The sequence below is a fragment of the Strix aluco genome, chromosome 3 (genome assembly GCF_031877795.1).
Source record: "Strix aluco isolate bStrAlu1 chromosome 3, bStrAlu1.hap1, whole genome shotgun sequence".
Taxonomy (NCBI): domain Eukaryota; kingdom Metazoa; phylum Chordata; class Aves; order Strigiformes; family Strigidae; genus Strix; species Strix aluco.
Window position 1 is genome coordinate 27,357,270 of NC_133933.1, and position 15,327 is coordinate 27,372,596.

At 38.7% G+C, this 15,327-nt stretch overlaps 1 long non-coding RNA gene across 1 annotated transcript; it reads right to left on the bottom strand.

Moving 5' to 3' along the window:
• Nucleotides 1-6,622: 6,622 nt before the first annotated feature.
• Nucleotides 6,623-13,468, bottom strand: LOC141921714 (uncharacterized). Its single transcript, XR_012622747.1, has 3 exons — nucleotides 13,332-13,468; nucleotides 9,132-9,278; nucleotides 6,623-6,819 (listed from the first exon to the last, which is right to left on the bottom strand). It is a non-coding gene; the product is annotated as an uncharacterized LOC141921714 (long non-coding RNA).
• Nucleotides 13,469-15,327: the final 1,859 nt, after the last annotated feature.

Below are 15,327 nucleotides of genomic sequence, written 5' to 3' on the forward strand. Positions count from 1 at the left end.
AGAAAATTGGCTTGCTTGCACCGTTACTGAAAGACAGCTCAGGATTCCTAGATCTCTGAGTCTCAGAAACTTAGTTCCACTTTCCAGACTAAATCCGATTTTGGCCCAATGCCCATTTCTTAATATATGAACACTGTCCTCCAGCTTAAATAACTCTTTTGTCTCCCTGGTGTCTACTAACAATGACGTGTTAGGAAACATCACTCATTTACACCCCACTTTCTTTCTACTAGACGTACCGAGACCTCTAATTCCCACGATGTGGCCCTGCTGTGTAAAACAGAAAAAGAGGTTTGTGGAGTCCTGCAACACCTGGCCTAACATCACCACGTGCTCCTAATTTCATGTCTGGCTCTTGCAATACTGAGGAAGGAGCTACTTCAGCTTTTAAGTTACTTCTAGCAGATAAATTCCCTGATAATGAGAATCTTCATCCTACTTTCAGATGACATCGAATGCCTCTCCCAGCAGAGATAGTCCTCTCAGATAACAAATCAGATGTGATGCTAAAGGCATCATTTGATGTTGGTACCAACCCACCATTACTATTTGCTTCCTAATTCTGATTTTTATACACTTCAGATTTGCATCTGTAATTGTTGTTAAATTAAGAAAGTTAAATTAACAGCACCAGACTGGGCAGGAAGGGGAGAATAGGAATAGGTTATGTTCTGTGTCTCTTTTCAGTTGGCTTCTACTTTCTTGTAATTAGTCACTCAATGCGGTGACTCTCCTGGAAAAAGTCTCATATTTTATACAGTTTTTATATATATTTATATATGGGGGGGTGTGTGTATTTTTCTTATATATATATAAAAAAATAAAAGTGTGTGTATGTGTAAAGGAAATTAGAAATTATCTTTTCAACATTAGTACATTAGTGCCTGTATTCATGACTTAGAATTATATTTTTCTCATGCGTTTATTAAGTCAGATAGCACGCACACACTGGTAAAAGAGACCCTCCTTTACACTGAACAGCACTAGACAATCTCAGTTCTATCCCTGCTTCTCTGTACATTTTTAGGAGATGCTGTGTGGTAGTAACTATCATCTCAGAGGATCCAGAGGTATCGCTGTTGGGCCAACAGAAAGCATTTGAAGCAGGTTTGTCATTATGGCCATACACTTGTATGTTTTAATGGCTCTGCGTCAACATTTCAGAAAGGTTGTACTAATCAGCCAGCACAGAGCTCCAGTGTCCTCAAAACAGAAGAATGCTAAGCTTATTTTTCTTGTCAAACTTTAAGGGCTGTTGCAATTCCATGGGTTGGGTGTTTCCAGTCAGACAAGTACTTGCATCTCAGACCGTCTGAATTTAGAGGAGTACAAAGCAGCCTGACACAATGGATGTGAAAGTTCACAGATGAAATGAGTTTGGATGATCCTGGTCCCCCAGTGCACATGAATACATGTAATAAAACAGCAGCGCACTGGCACCAGTTTCTCACTTTCAGCTGCGGGAGGCCCGATGGGCGGAAGGAGAAGAAAGAAATGTGTCTGTCTGGGGCCAGCAGCAGGTGGTGGCCCAAGGTCAGGTGTGATCCTCAGTTATGGGTCAGTAGATGTTATGACAGTTTCATCATGCAGCTGTTCTCCCTCTTTCTAAGCTATCCTAGGAGAAAAGGGGAAAGAAATCTTGTGTGCGTTTTATTTAATGGAGCCTCTCCATAATGTCAGTGAACTTGAGCTCTGATCTTGCGGTCAGCAGCGTATAAGCAAACTGATGACGCTCTGCCTGGAGCCATGGTGAAGTGCACAAGGCTCGGTGTGGACACAACATTCTGGCCATGTGGTATCAATTTCAGGACCAGAGCTTGGAAAGAGATTGTTTAACATCTTTGATGCGATTTCAAACCTGAAAGTAAAGCAGAGTAAATGAATTAATGAACTAAATGTACATAAAGATTCAGAAGTTGTTATTGTGCCTTTCTCTAGCCCTATTGCGATCAAAAAGCATTTCTGCATCCTTGCATCAAACTAGGCAAGCCAAAAGTGTATGATATTTTTAGCGGTGATGCAACACACCCTGCGACAGTGCTTCTTCAAGAAATGTGGTGTTGTGCATCCTGCCACTGTACATATGCACACTAATATAGATTTGCCTGGCTCTTTTACTCTTTGTTAATGAATAGTGACTTCTTTCTCTATTGTATAAAAATGTCTCTTGACTAAATTCCTTGAGCTATGAAGCAGTTTAATTTTTTTTTTTCACCTATATCCTGATGGACAGCAAAATCCAGGGTGTGACAAATGGCACCTGACATCCAGGAAGGAATATATCCTTAAGAATAAATCCATATCTCCAAAGTCTGTCTAATTTTATAGGACAGCCTTTCATTCTAGATCCATATCTACTGCAGTTTCACAAAGACCAGATCTTATTTCTCAGTTCCTCTGAATCGCAAGTATTACAAAAGTTCAGTTACACAAACTAAGTTTCTGTTTACTTCAGGAACGTGGCTGAAGTTCCTTGTTGTTCTTCTGTGGTTTGTATTTAGTCTTAGAATGCAAAATGTAACTAGGAAATACATCTGCAATTTGGGTTGAGGAACAAAAGGCAAAGAAATGACTCATCCAGAGGTATACTTTGTCTGTAGCCCAAGAGAGCCATCTCTTTCAGTTTGAGCAAGATATACACCTTTAGGGTGAGGAAGATGTATAAGAAAGGCTAGTCTTTGAGTATAGCCCTGCTCGTGTTATCAGTAGATTTGTTGAAATATTGAGCCTTTAAGCAGTTGTTACTGAAGTGCTGGAGAGAGGCAAACTGATATTATTTCCTTTAAATGTCTGACAGAGATTGAACTATGACTTTCCTTATTTTGTTATAAATAGCCAAAAATTTTGCATAGGGGCAGATAGATGTGGTTATAAACACACATCCATGATCCACGTTTCTAAAACCTCTCATTACATTATTATATCAAGAGCTATGATACCTGGACATCTTTTTCTTTGCTGCAGCCGTAAACCATTCTTTTCATAACATCGAGAACGCTTTATTCCCTGCTGCCTTCAGAGGGACGTTCTAAGCTTCCTGATCATAGATGATTTTACGCTTCCTCATCTCTCTTTATAATCTGGGTGATATCCACAATGTGGTTTTGTGGTTCATCATTATTTCATCATTTAGCATTTTGGAGCTATCCACAGTATTGAAATAAAAGGACACAGGTAACAGGGGAAACTGATCCACCTGTAACAGAAGGTGAAAGATACCACACAGAAAAAATGCCACAGGTCTTTCATAGAATACATTCAAACAATATTCTAATTTTTTTCTCTAGATTGCTCTGTGTCTTTTTCAGATGCAAATTTCTTTACCTTCGGTTAGCAACAAGTTTCTGACTAGGGCTTAAGAAGAGAAACTTACAGGGCTGCAAGTGTGGGTGTTGCACAAGCCATAGATGCTCTGCCTCGAAAAACCTGTCAGCGGTTTGCAAACATGAATACAACAGAAAGGATGTCTGAGAGGTGGGTCAGAAGTTAACAGGATTTTGCACTACTATGGAAACTTAAGCTGCAGATCGGAAAGTGTTTATGTGATATCACAGTTTGAGTGACAACTGTCAATAGGTGTTGGATGGAGGTGAGGTCAGTATAGATTTTTTTCAAAGGCTGTCTGCTGGTATTGCCTGTCATGAGATAGCTGTCATTTTCAAATCACTCCATACATTCAGCAAATGTAAGGCATCAGCATGCTGGCAGAAACACTGAGGCAGCAAGTGTTATGAATTTATTTTTTCAAGACAGTGATATTCTTCTAAGTACAGTGGATGCAAATTTTCTGCACTTATAAAATATTTGGGAGCCCCCACAGATTTGGCAAAAGCATTAATTAAGGTATTTTACTTAAATTTGTGTGTGTTTTGTAAATTTATGGTGTGCAAATCCGTTCTTCTAAGACTTTTAATTAAGTACCCCAATGTATTTTATGTTTCTTTTAATGGACAGAAAATGACTTTTGCTCAAACGGACTTCATTGTACAGTGTTATGCATTTTTCATCTGATGTGGGGAAAAATCAATTATTTTAAGAGTTCTGTTCTTCTGGCAGTTCATTTAAGTGAATTCTTACTGTGTTAAATGATCATCAGTATTTTCTTTTTACATAGCAACTCTTGTAAAAGTATTGTAATGTGCACAAAGAAGTGTAATTTGCCATCACGTAGAGAACATTAGTCTTGAGCCTTTTATGGACTCATGAACCTCTCAGTTTCAGCCACAGTGCTTTAATTTCTATTTGGGTAAAGTTTTGGGGGAAATGAAAATGAAAGATTAAGTAGTAGAGAAGTGCTCGCAGATTTGAATACATCTTTTATTTATTGCAGCTAAGGGGCTGTAATTCTGATGAGCCATTTGTCTCACTGTAATTCTAACAAGTCCAGTGGAATAAATGATGCATTGCCTCCGTGTGACCTCAGAATCAGGTCTGCAATGGTTCTAGTGTGCTTTGGATTGTGCAGAAATATTTGTGTTGAAAGTAACATCCACATATGTGTAATAAGACTTCATAGAAAAGTTGAATCTGAGTTTGTTGACACTGAATTATGTTTTTCACAGGCATATGAGTAAAAGATTAATTTGACCTTTTGTCTAAGATTCTGAATTTTATCTTCCAAAGCTGTAGAAAGAAGTAAGACTTTCCCCTTTATCTCAAACTCCAGATATTGTTTTAGGTCAGGGACTGTTTCAGATGGTTGTGTTCACCAAATCATACGTTTCTTGACATTTGTATTAGGGCAAGGGTGTACAACTTTGAGAAAAAAGTTCCTAAAACAATCACATGCTCTTTCAACTGTCTTCACAACTACAAAATGAGAAACGTAATTGCTGAAAATGACAAGCTCAGCAGACTGCAGTTGATTTTACACATATTTGTGTGTAAAATATTCTTCCAACATGGGAAAGAATGGCAATGCATCTCAAGTATAAATGCACCAAATTTTACACCCTGCTAACAATCCTTGTTTTGTTATTAAACTTTGTATTTGTAGTAATTAAAGTATTAAAGGGCATTTTATTAGAAGTTAACCTATTTAAAACTGTTTAAAGCAATTTCTGAAACATCAAAATTGGGTGAACAGATTAATTTTTAATAAAATTTACTTCCGAGGAAATGTTTTCAGAACTTTAAATCACACTTCCTAATCCTAATTTTCTATGAACAGTCACAAACTATTGGAAATGTCATGTACACAACAGTAGTCTCTTTCAAATAAAAGTACTATTTCATATGTTGAAATTTGTAGGGTTTTTTAAAAGATGCAGAACTATGGTTTAGGTATGCTGCAGGTCCTTTCAGGTTTAATTTTACAATGTTTACATTGGAGCAGCTCAGGAAGAGGCAGATGTCCAAGGGTGCAGGCTCAAGAGGTCTCATGATTCATGGAGAGGTAGGGTCAGATGTTCCTGTCCCAGTGATTCATCCCTCCTCTGTTGTGGCAACTGACTGGGTGGCATGCCCAGAGCTGAGGGCCTGGTACCTCGGTCTAAATCATTATTGATTTCAGTTTACACGAATATCCCTGGCTGTGAACTGCCACAGCCGAGGGCTCTGATTCACGATCTCTGTCAGACTTAAAAGTGGTGGCTGAAGAGCTTTCTGAGCACAACAGCCTCTTCAGCAACTGCATCTAATTCCATACAGATTGGGAATCAGATCATGGAACATTTTGCTACCCATTTGTGAATAATTATTCTGTTTTGTTCTGCTTGGTATTTCTATGCTTGAGTGGAAACAGTGTAAAACAGAAAAGATACAAGTTGAAAAATTGCTCAAAATAAAGATTCTGAGACAGCAGAAAATCTTTGTTATGGGGAAAAAGGGGAAAAAAGGCATGCATTCAAACACGTGGTCATATCAAGAAATTACAATTGCTTTTTTTTAAAGTTATGTAAATGCTAGAAATGTTTTTAATGGAAGGACTTTATTTACATCTTAGTGGAAAGAATAAAGTTGCAGGAGAAAATAGCTTTTTACGGAAGATCAGAAACTTTCCTCTGGTACAAGTTCTTCCTATGGTCAAGAAGATTTTTCTTTCAGTGGAGATTCAAACAGACTTTGAAAAAGTAGATGCTCAAATGTCACTAAGAACACTGTTTGAAAGAAAGAAGTGTGTGTTAGTGGCAGGGCAGTGTATGTGCAGAGAAGTCTCCTATTGAGACTAATCAGCCAAGGGTCCATCAAACTAGCAGCTGCGATGCTCTAACCTGCCTATAAACCCACATACATGTAAAATAAGTAAATGGCAGAAACCTGCTGAGCCACTGATTCATCTGTAGATTAGATAGAATATGGACCCTTACATTTTATGCAAAGGTTGTGATATCTTCTAGACTGACCTGGGGTTTCAAAGGGGCTTTTAAAAGTTTGATTTATTACTCCTCCATGAATATACCCCACACTTCCAGCTGCCCAGAACTCATGTGTCTTCCAAACCACAGGCATGCAAATAAAACAAAGCCCACCTTGCAGTGTCCCACTGACTCCCCACACATATAAAACGTGCTGTATTTCAGGGCTAAGGTAGATAACTACTTATTAGCCTCTTTAGACAGCTATTAAAGATGTCTTTGGATACATAGGATGAATCTGCAACCCAACAGACCACTCTTAGTCATGCCCCCATGATGGCCAGTGCATGTGAGCAGACAAGATGTTGGATTATAGCTCAGACTTCCATTTCCTCCTCTGCTCCTCCTTTACTCTGTTCCCATCGTGCCCTTCCATCAGCATGCAGAGGTACAAGCCCAGGCTCTGTCCACTTCTTCCCTCCCCTCGGCCTTCCTCTGCCGCCTCCTCTCCCTCTGAGACCACCTGGAGACAGTCCAAAGGAGAACAGTAAGACTGGCAAAAGGATTAAAAAAACATATGGCCTAAATGAGAAGAGTGAAAGAGCTGGGTGGTTTAGTGGAGCAAAGAAAACAAGAAATGAAGGCTCAAGGGCAGGCATGTGTCATGGTTTAACCCCAGCCAGCAACTAAGCACATAGCTGCTCGCTCACTTTTCCCAGTGGGACAAATGGGATGGGGAGGAGAATCGAAAAAAAAGTAAAACTTGTGAGTTGAGATAAGAACAGTTTCATAAATAAAATACAATAATAACAATAATAAAATATAATAATTGTAGCGAAAAGGAATATAACAAAGAGAGAGAAATAACCTGAGAAAAGACAAGTAATGCATGATGCAACTGCTAACTGATGCCCGAACAGCGATCTGCCCCTCCTGGCCAACTCCCTCCAGTTTATATACTGAGCATGATATTCTGTGTTATGGAATACCCCTTTGGCTAGTTTGGGTCAGCTGTCCTGGCCATGTTCCCTCCCAGCTTCTTGTGCACCTGCTTGATGGCAGAGCATGGGAAACTGAAAAATCCTTAATTTATTTCTTGCTAAGTAGTGCTTATCCTAAAACATCAGTGTGCTATCAATGTTATTCTCACACTAAATCCAAAACACAGCACTATACCAGCTACTAGGAAGAAAATTAACTCTATCCCAGCCGAAACCAGGACAGCATGGTAAGAGTCTTTAAATCTTTGAGAGCCTGAAGCAGAGTTGAGTAAATTATTTGGGGTTTTTTCAGGTCTACAAGAGGCAGTGGTTAAAGTGCAGTAAGACTTAAGAAAAACTGCCTAATGGCAAAGAGAGTTGGGCAGTGGGATAGACAGGCTGTGGTGTCTCCATCATTGAATGCTGTTACTGAGATTTTAGGCATACATCTGTCAGCAATAGTTGCTTCTGCTTTCGGATAAGGGGATGGACAAGGTGGTCTTTCAGGAAGATCCTGACTTGTCCTGCTCCAGGAAATGGGGTCAGGAAGAGGGTTGAAACAGGGATACGACAGGGGCCAGGCACAGAGTAGAATGCAGTTAGGCTGCATGGAGATGAGTCTTGTTGATAATTAACCTATGCAATATACTTGTACAAAATATTAGTTTGGCATCATGTATCTTTATGTACATATGTCTGTTCTGGTACCTGTAAGTCACCCATCATTAGGGAAGGAATAGGAAGATGTCATTTTTTAAATTCTTGTAATGCAGTTTTTGGACGTGAAAACTGCAACCCACACCTGCCATGTTTTGAACCTGTTAGTGCAGTTCATTTGGAGGTATCCCTGAACCCTCTGGAATGGGTTAGTGACTTCCTGCTTTCTTAATGGTATCTTGACCTGCTTCAGACTTGCCTTTTATTTACGGGTTCATTTCAAAGTGCTCTTTTTGATGTACAAAGATCTTTTTGGATTGGATCCTGTATATCTCTGAAATTACCTGTCTTTTGTGTTTTGCTTCAAGAGTTCAAATTACCCAGAAATTTTTGAGTTAAGGGGCCTTAAGACCTACACCATAGGACAAGGCATGGATGGTAGGTTACATTTGGCTGTGTAATACCTTTCTTCAGTATCTCTTGCCCTTCTGGTTGTTTAGGGTTTTTTTCTGCAAAGCGAAAAACATGTACAGAAGAGCTATGTTTTCTTTTTGTCTGATTGACCTGATGACTGCCTTCATGTTAGATTGATTTAGACAGCTGCTTTGGTTAAGCTTTTGCATTTTATTGTAAACACATTCAAAAACATTCCATGTGACTCATGAAGTACATAGGAGTAAATGGAGTAATCAAGTAAATAGGAGTAGTCATGTACTAGGTAGCAGTACACTGGCTCATAGTGTTCGTAAGAGTTTTGAAATGTCTTTACAGTGTCACCTTAAATCTTCAACTGGACATTTAAATATAACCTTTTTTCCATGGACAATTTGAGTAGAGCATTGACAGCAGTATGTGTAAGAATATGCTAGGAAGCCAAGCAACATTATACGTGATAGTTGTTTGTAGATTTCTTCAGTTGCCTGAGTTGCTGAATTGAGCCAATTTACTGTTGGCTAAAAGCTGAAAGGCTCATCCACCTCCTCCATCCTGGGACTGGAGGTCTCTGAAAATAACCAACGGCCAGAACAATCCACATGGTGTGCATAAGGCAATGTTTCTCCAGGAGCTGATTTATAATTTAACTATTCTAGCCCTTGGCTTTGGAGGAGGAAAAGTTCTTCACAGCAGTGGAGTTTCATTATAGAAATAGCACAAAATCTTTGCTGATTAGTAACATTCTTTGGGTGTGTTTACTTACTGGTGGCACACCTTTCTTCTCTTGAGGCATGACACTGCCTTTCGCTTCTTTCTGCAGCCATGCTGGTTTCCAGGAACTGTTCCAGAGTGTGCCAGCCATTGCTTTCACTGGCTGTTTAAGGCAGTTTTGTGTATTGGTCTGCAGAACCTGTGATGGCAGGGAGGGAAGAAAAAAAAAAAAAAGGCAAGCATTATCAGAAAATGTTAACTGCCAACCCTAAAGTTGAAAAGGATTTGCTCAAGTGTCATATTTTTTTAAGGGGGGAAAAAAACCAAAACCTTCAGCTAAATCATATGTCCTAATGCTGTTATTATTTTATAAACTATTTTAATCTCAACACAGCACATTCCCTAGGTTTTCCCTTGGGCAGTTTCTCATTGACTTCTCTTCTTAACAATCTGAGTTACTCCAAACAAGAACTGTGACATCTTTGCAAGTGCAAATCTTCTGCCTGTCGTTCTTCAGTTTTGGGATATACTTGCTTGAATAAAAACAAAAATTAGAAAAAAAATATTAAAACGGATTAGGGATTTCAGAATTTGTCAATATTCATATTGACAAGAGCTCTACATATCCACATGCCTTGTTAATATATTTCAATTTTTTCTTTTTTTTTTTTTTAAAAAAAATCTTTGATCCTTTTGTTTGGGTGTTCTCTTCAATTGCATTTTCTCCAAGCTGCAAATGTTATCATATTTGCACAGTTAAAGATCAGGAGAAAATAGAACAAGTAAAACTGAAGAGAAAAAATCCTTTCCTGTCTCTGCAGCTGGCAAGGACCCCTAAACAGCAGGACCAAGCTGTTCTGCTCTGTGTGGGAGGAATAACTTGATAGCTAGTTCAGATTCAGCAAGACAGTTTAAGCAATGCCCCCAAACTGCTTTGATGTAATAGCTCTTCATTACCTGAAAAAAAAGCTAGCAATCTTATGCATTGACTTCTGGTACGTGTTAACCAGGCAGGCCATTCACTGAAGGAGCAGGGCAGAGATGACGAAGACTGGCAGAGACACTTGTGCTACCGTTGCTCTTGCTGCTTCCCATGTGTCTGGAAACAGTCCAGATACATGCAAGAAACATCTGACCTCAAGATATCAATGAGCACTTCAAAGCGCCAATCTGTTCATTCATTTTGACTCTCATCATAGTCAAGGCATTGAGAAGATGACAAACCTGATCAAGACCATGCTGTTTATGTTCTCTGAGGTAAGGCAAATGAGAAAGCTGTATAATCGTGCTGACAACAGTGATAAAACTTGCTCCTCCCCTGCTAATAATATTGTGACTGAATAATGGAATTCATACCCAATTCGTGCTCCCTTTAGACTCTTGGAACTGGATTGAAAATGTTATTTAACACTTAAATGCGGCCAATTTCTACTTTTTCAAACAGATAATTCAAGTAAGATGGGGTCAGTTAACACTGGGGAAAAAAAGACTATTTGCTCTACATTTGAGTTGTTTTGCTGCCCAAATTAGAAAATCCCAGGTAAACTCCACATAATTTTATGAGACTCTTAATGGCAGGCCTAATAATTTAGGCAAGAAAATACAGGCATGGAAAAACCTGAACATCTTGGTAATGTCCAAGGATATGCACAAAACCAAACTGTTCTTGTCTTGGCTCTAAAAAAGCAGTTTCTCAGCAGCTCCACAGAGCTTCTGAAGAGCTTGAAAAGTGAAAACTCAAGTGTTTAGGGGACCTCGGGTCATAACGTCAACTGCATAGCTCATAGCGGCTGCTCTTGGCATGATTTAGCAGCGTATGGATAGCACTTCTGAGTTTTTCCTGGCACACTGGATGAGAGAAGACAACTTCTTGCTCAAGCATTAAGTTTGCTGCTGCTAGGAAAAGAATTAAATGGGTAAGATGAGTATTGCTCAAGGCCAGAACCATTGATAGAGTAAATCAGCTCCCTGTATTTCAATGACTAATACCATTGATTATCACCAGCTGAGAAGTGGGCCCCAAAGAGTATAAAACAATAGTGGATTAGAATGAGCAATCTATTTTCATATATCCAGAATGATTATGTCTCTCTAGAGATGGATCCAGGCAGAGTTACAGTCAATTATCACTAGTTCCTTTTCATTGGAAAAAGAAAAAAAATAAATGGTTACATCCATACGTCTTTGTGCTTGTTTGTATCAATATTGTCTTTAGCTTAAAACTAACAGATACTCTGGAAGTCAAAATGCTCTCCACTTTGATTAACAATGCACATTTCTATGCTTATATCACTAAATTCTTATTTTCATTCATTTGCCATCACATGCTTGATCTTTGTTTTCCATAAAAATTCAGCCTTATTTACACTATTTTATGCTTCTCATACTAATTTTTTTAAGTTACACCTGCAGATTTTTATCTGCTTTCCCTCAGCACAAAAGCCTGGGGATCAGCACTTTTCCGTTCTCCCATGAAAAGTGATGAGGTCTTGCAATGGCTTGAGTCATATGATCTGTCTTATCGCTGCCTTAACCAGACACCAGGAGCAACAGCATAAAGCAAGTGCTGTTTTGGCAGCACTTTACTGAAGTCCCCATGCAGATGCTTCGCGCGTTTCACAGTAGAATTAGTAACAGCAATCATTGTCGAAGACTGAAAATGTCCCTGCTCAGGACTGCTCCTGGCAGCAAGCGATGACAAATCTGTTCCCTTCAATCGGCACCGTAAGATGTCCACGCGCTGCAAAGCTCTGTGGTTCTGAGGCACTAAATCACATCACGGAAACAAGCAAAACTTGGCCGTGGTACCCGAGGCTTTCCCTGCCTGACATACTACACTGTCAGGCTTTACAAGGCGCAGTAGATCTCCATGTTTGGACTCTGCTGCACACCCTGTACTTTCCCTCTTGCTCACTCTCTCTTTCTTTAATTTGTCAGATGAAGTTCTCTTTATTCAGAGTACATGTATTCCTGATCTGTACATAGAGACTTTAGTAAGAGTTCACTTAAAACGTGTGACTTGAATAGATAAGCAGTCTTTTTGAAGTGTTCTTTGATGAATTTTAAACAGTAGCACTGACTTGTACTTGTAAATCTGCAATGCTTTCTTTTACCTGAACCAAAAATTGACTCAATAACTGTTCATAACTCCTAGTAATGTCCTTAAAAGTACAGCTTTTAGGATACAGTTAGATATCTTGCACACAACAATTCTACTTAACATCTCTTAGCCTCATCTAGGGGAGGGGATTTTGTTTATTTTTTGGTAACTATAGGTATTTTTCAAAGTTTCTTTTAGGGGATATAGCTAAACTGAACAGCTGATTTTTAGTGCAACACTGTCTCATCAAACCTAACTGCAAATCAAAAGTGTCTGTTAGTTGCCCTTTCTGCGTTCAACTCAGAACAGTATTAATTTTTTTAAATGGCTTATACAAAGGTTTGCATTGTCAAAAGAACACTGTTCAGAAAATAAAACCCAGGATTTTCAAGTGTGTCAGCGATAGCTTTAGCACATGTTCTAAATAATTATGTATTTTAGATGATGTACTAGTTTTATGACTGGCCGTTAAAAGACGACGTGTGTCTTACTATTGCTTATATCAGTTTTGTTTCTTTGATTTATGGAAACTAGTGTGAAATGGAAATAGGAACTCCACAATATTAGGAGTATTAAATATTTCAGTATTTTATTCATTGAATCATGGTCTTATTGCATGCAGGTTGTCAATAACTGCAAGTGGCCAAAATTAAAAATCTGTAGAAGACAGCTAGCATTGAGGGTATAATTTGCACTCTGTTTTGGCCTAACCCAATGAAGTCAGTACAAGTGAATATATATATGTATGTATGAGTTATCTCCTGGTTCAGAGAGCTTGATTTCCTTTATCTTTTTTCTTTTTTTTCTGCCACATTGGAGCTAACCAAGTGCAAAATGGCAAAATGCAAGTTTAATTCATTTTGAAGACAATGCGTATAAGAAATCAAAAGTAACTTCAGTACTGGTATTAGGATTTGGCCATTTGACAGTAAAATAGTTCAATTTTACTAGAGAAATTAAGATGCTTTGTTTGAATAACTGTATCAGCTTTTCTTTGCAGTCAAGAATCCTCCCCCTCCCACCCAAATAGTAATAATTTTTAAAAAGTCAAATTTGAAATTATTTCTTTGGTACCAGTTACACAAACTAGGAGGAGGAAGAGTTGAGTTACTCACCACTGTCTTAGAAAATCTTAATCTGATAAAGACTCACGTGGAAAAAGTAATTACATGCTTGTTGACATTGAGCTGAATGGATATCTTCTGCTTTTCAGCCCAGATTACAGCCCAAATTCTGTTGCCTCATGTGGCCAGTAGTTTTTTTAACTTTTATCCATGGAAAACCTTCAGCTTTTCCCTCTATGTCCATTCATGAGAGACTGATAACCGTAATAAGGATGTTTTGTCTTGCTCCCTTGGACAAGATTAGAAGGAAGGTCTAATTTCCAGATAAGTTTCACCTTTTATTACTTCTCTTTTGTGGTTGCAGTGTTCTTCTTTCTTTAGGGCTATTAGAAATAATTTTTCAATGAAATGCTAACATTAAACAAACCCAAAATGTACTAGAGCTAAGAAAATTAATTTAAAAGAAATCATTTACTAAATGTCTGTAAATTTACACCTCTTATAGTCTTGGCTGAATATGTCATTCTCAGCTTTGTTGAAAGGGGAAAATAATGAGGAATAACACATACTGCATGATGGTAATTCTCTTCTTTAATCAACTTGCAAGCATCCCTTGCTGAGCACTACAAGCCCCTTACTGCAGCTAGAGGTCCTTATAAAGACTTGCCAGGGAGGTCAGGTTTAGACATCAAGTGGTCTCCACTTTTCAGCCATATCCCCTTCTTTGGCTGCATCGAAGGCTGTCATGTTGCTATTTCATTGCATGTCTGCTGATAATGTAAGTCTTCTTACAGCCCCGGAATCTGTATTTATTTGAGAAAATAATCTCAACTTTAATATTTGTAATGTAAGCCTTTTCCCTTTTTTCTTCCTTTCTTTTCTTTTTTTTTTTTTTAATTTTACAAACCGTTGAAGACCTGAGCCATAAAATCTCTCTGCAGCAGAAAAAAATCAAGAGCTTTTTAAATCAAAGGTTTGGGGCAACTCACTGGACTTCTTTGCTCTCTGTAACTGGTAATACCATAACAATTTCACATATGAAGCTGCATGCATCTCCTTACTTGGTTTCTGAATTACCTTTCAGTAAGGAGGAGTGCTTTCTCCATTACCAGCTCCTTCATGTTCAATTTTTTTTTATTGTAGAATAGAGACAGAGATGCAATCCACAGTATCGTATTGGTTTTCCGTTATTTGACTGAAGTTTGAGTCTGGATTGTGGTATCAAAGCGGAGAGTGAGCTAAGAAGAAGTAAATGAAAGGGAAGTCTAACTTCTGCTAATGGAAAGGTTGTCTTCTGCAATATGTAGATTTATGATGCTTATTGAAGACGTCTCTACCTCTAGGTGTTCAAGATGGTTAGTTGTAGCCTAAGCCACTTCTAACTTCTTGTGTTCACAACAATGCTGAATTGTTTTGGCTGTAGACCTTGATGAGGACGTTCAAAACTATGACGTGTCTCGCTGGGATTTTCTTATGGGAAGGCTCAGAACCTATGTTTCTGAAGAAACATGGTCACCATTAGCACTGTGGGCTAGAGACAATAAAAGCATTCAGGCACAGCAAGGCCTAACCTTTAGGTTGATCTCACTATTGAACCCAAAGAAGGGGACCTGAGATTTCTGTACAATGTGAAGATGAATTTCCCCTTTGGAGATGACGAATAAACCATGGAAAATTTAGATTGGATATTAGGAAAAATTTCTTTGCTGAAAGGGTTATCAAGCATTGGAACAGGCTTCTCAGGGAAGCGCTTGAGTCACCATCACTGGAGGTATTTAAAACACATGTAGATGTGGCTCTTAGGGACATGGTTTAGTGGTGGACTTGATGATCTTAGAGGTCTTTTCCAACCTAAAGGGTTCTATGATTCTAAATGTAAACTATCTTAAATGAGATCCTGGAGGAAATGTTAAGCACAGGAGTGTCAGACTGTACTTGCTTTCTGGAGCACAGATGACAAACAGGGCTAACAGGGCACCACCTGGAACCTTCTCTGAAGGGTGAGAGCTTGCACCTGTAATTACAAAGGGCTGAGCAGACTTCATGCTTTTCTCTTTAAAGTCAAAAAAGGTTGAGGCTTGTTC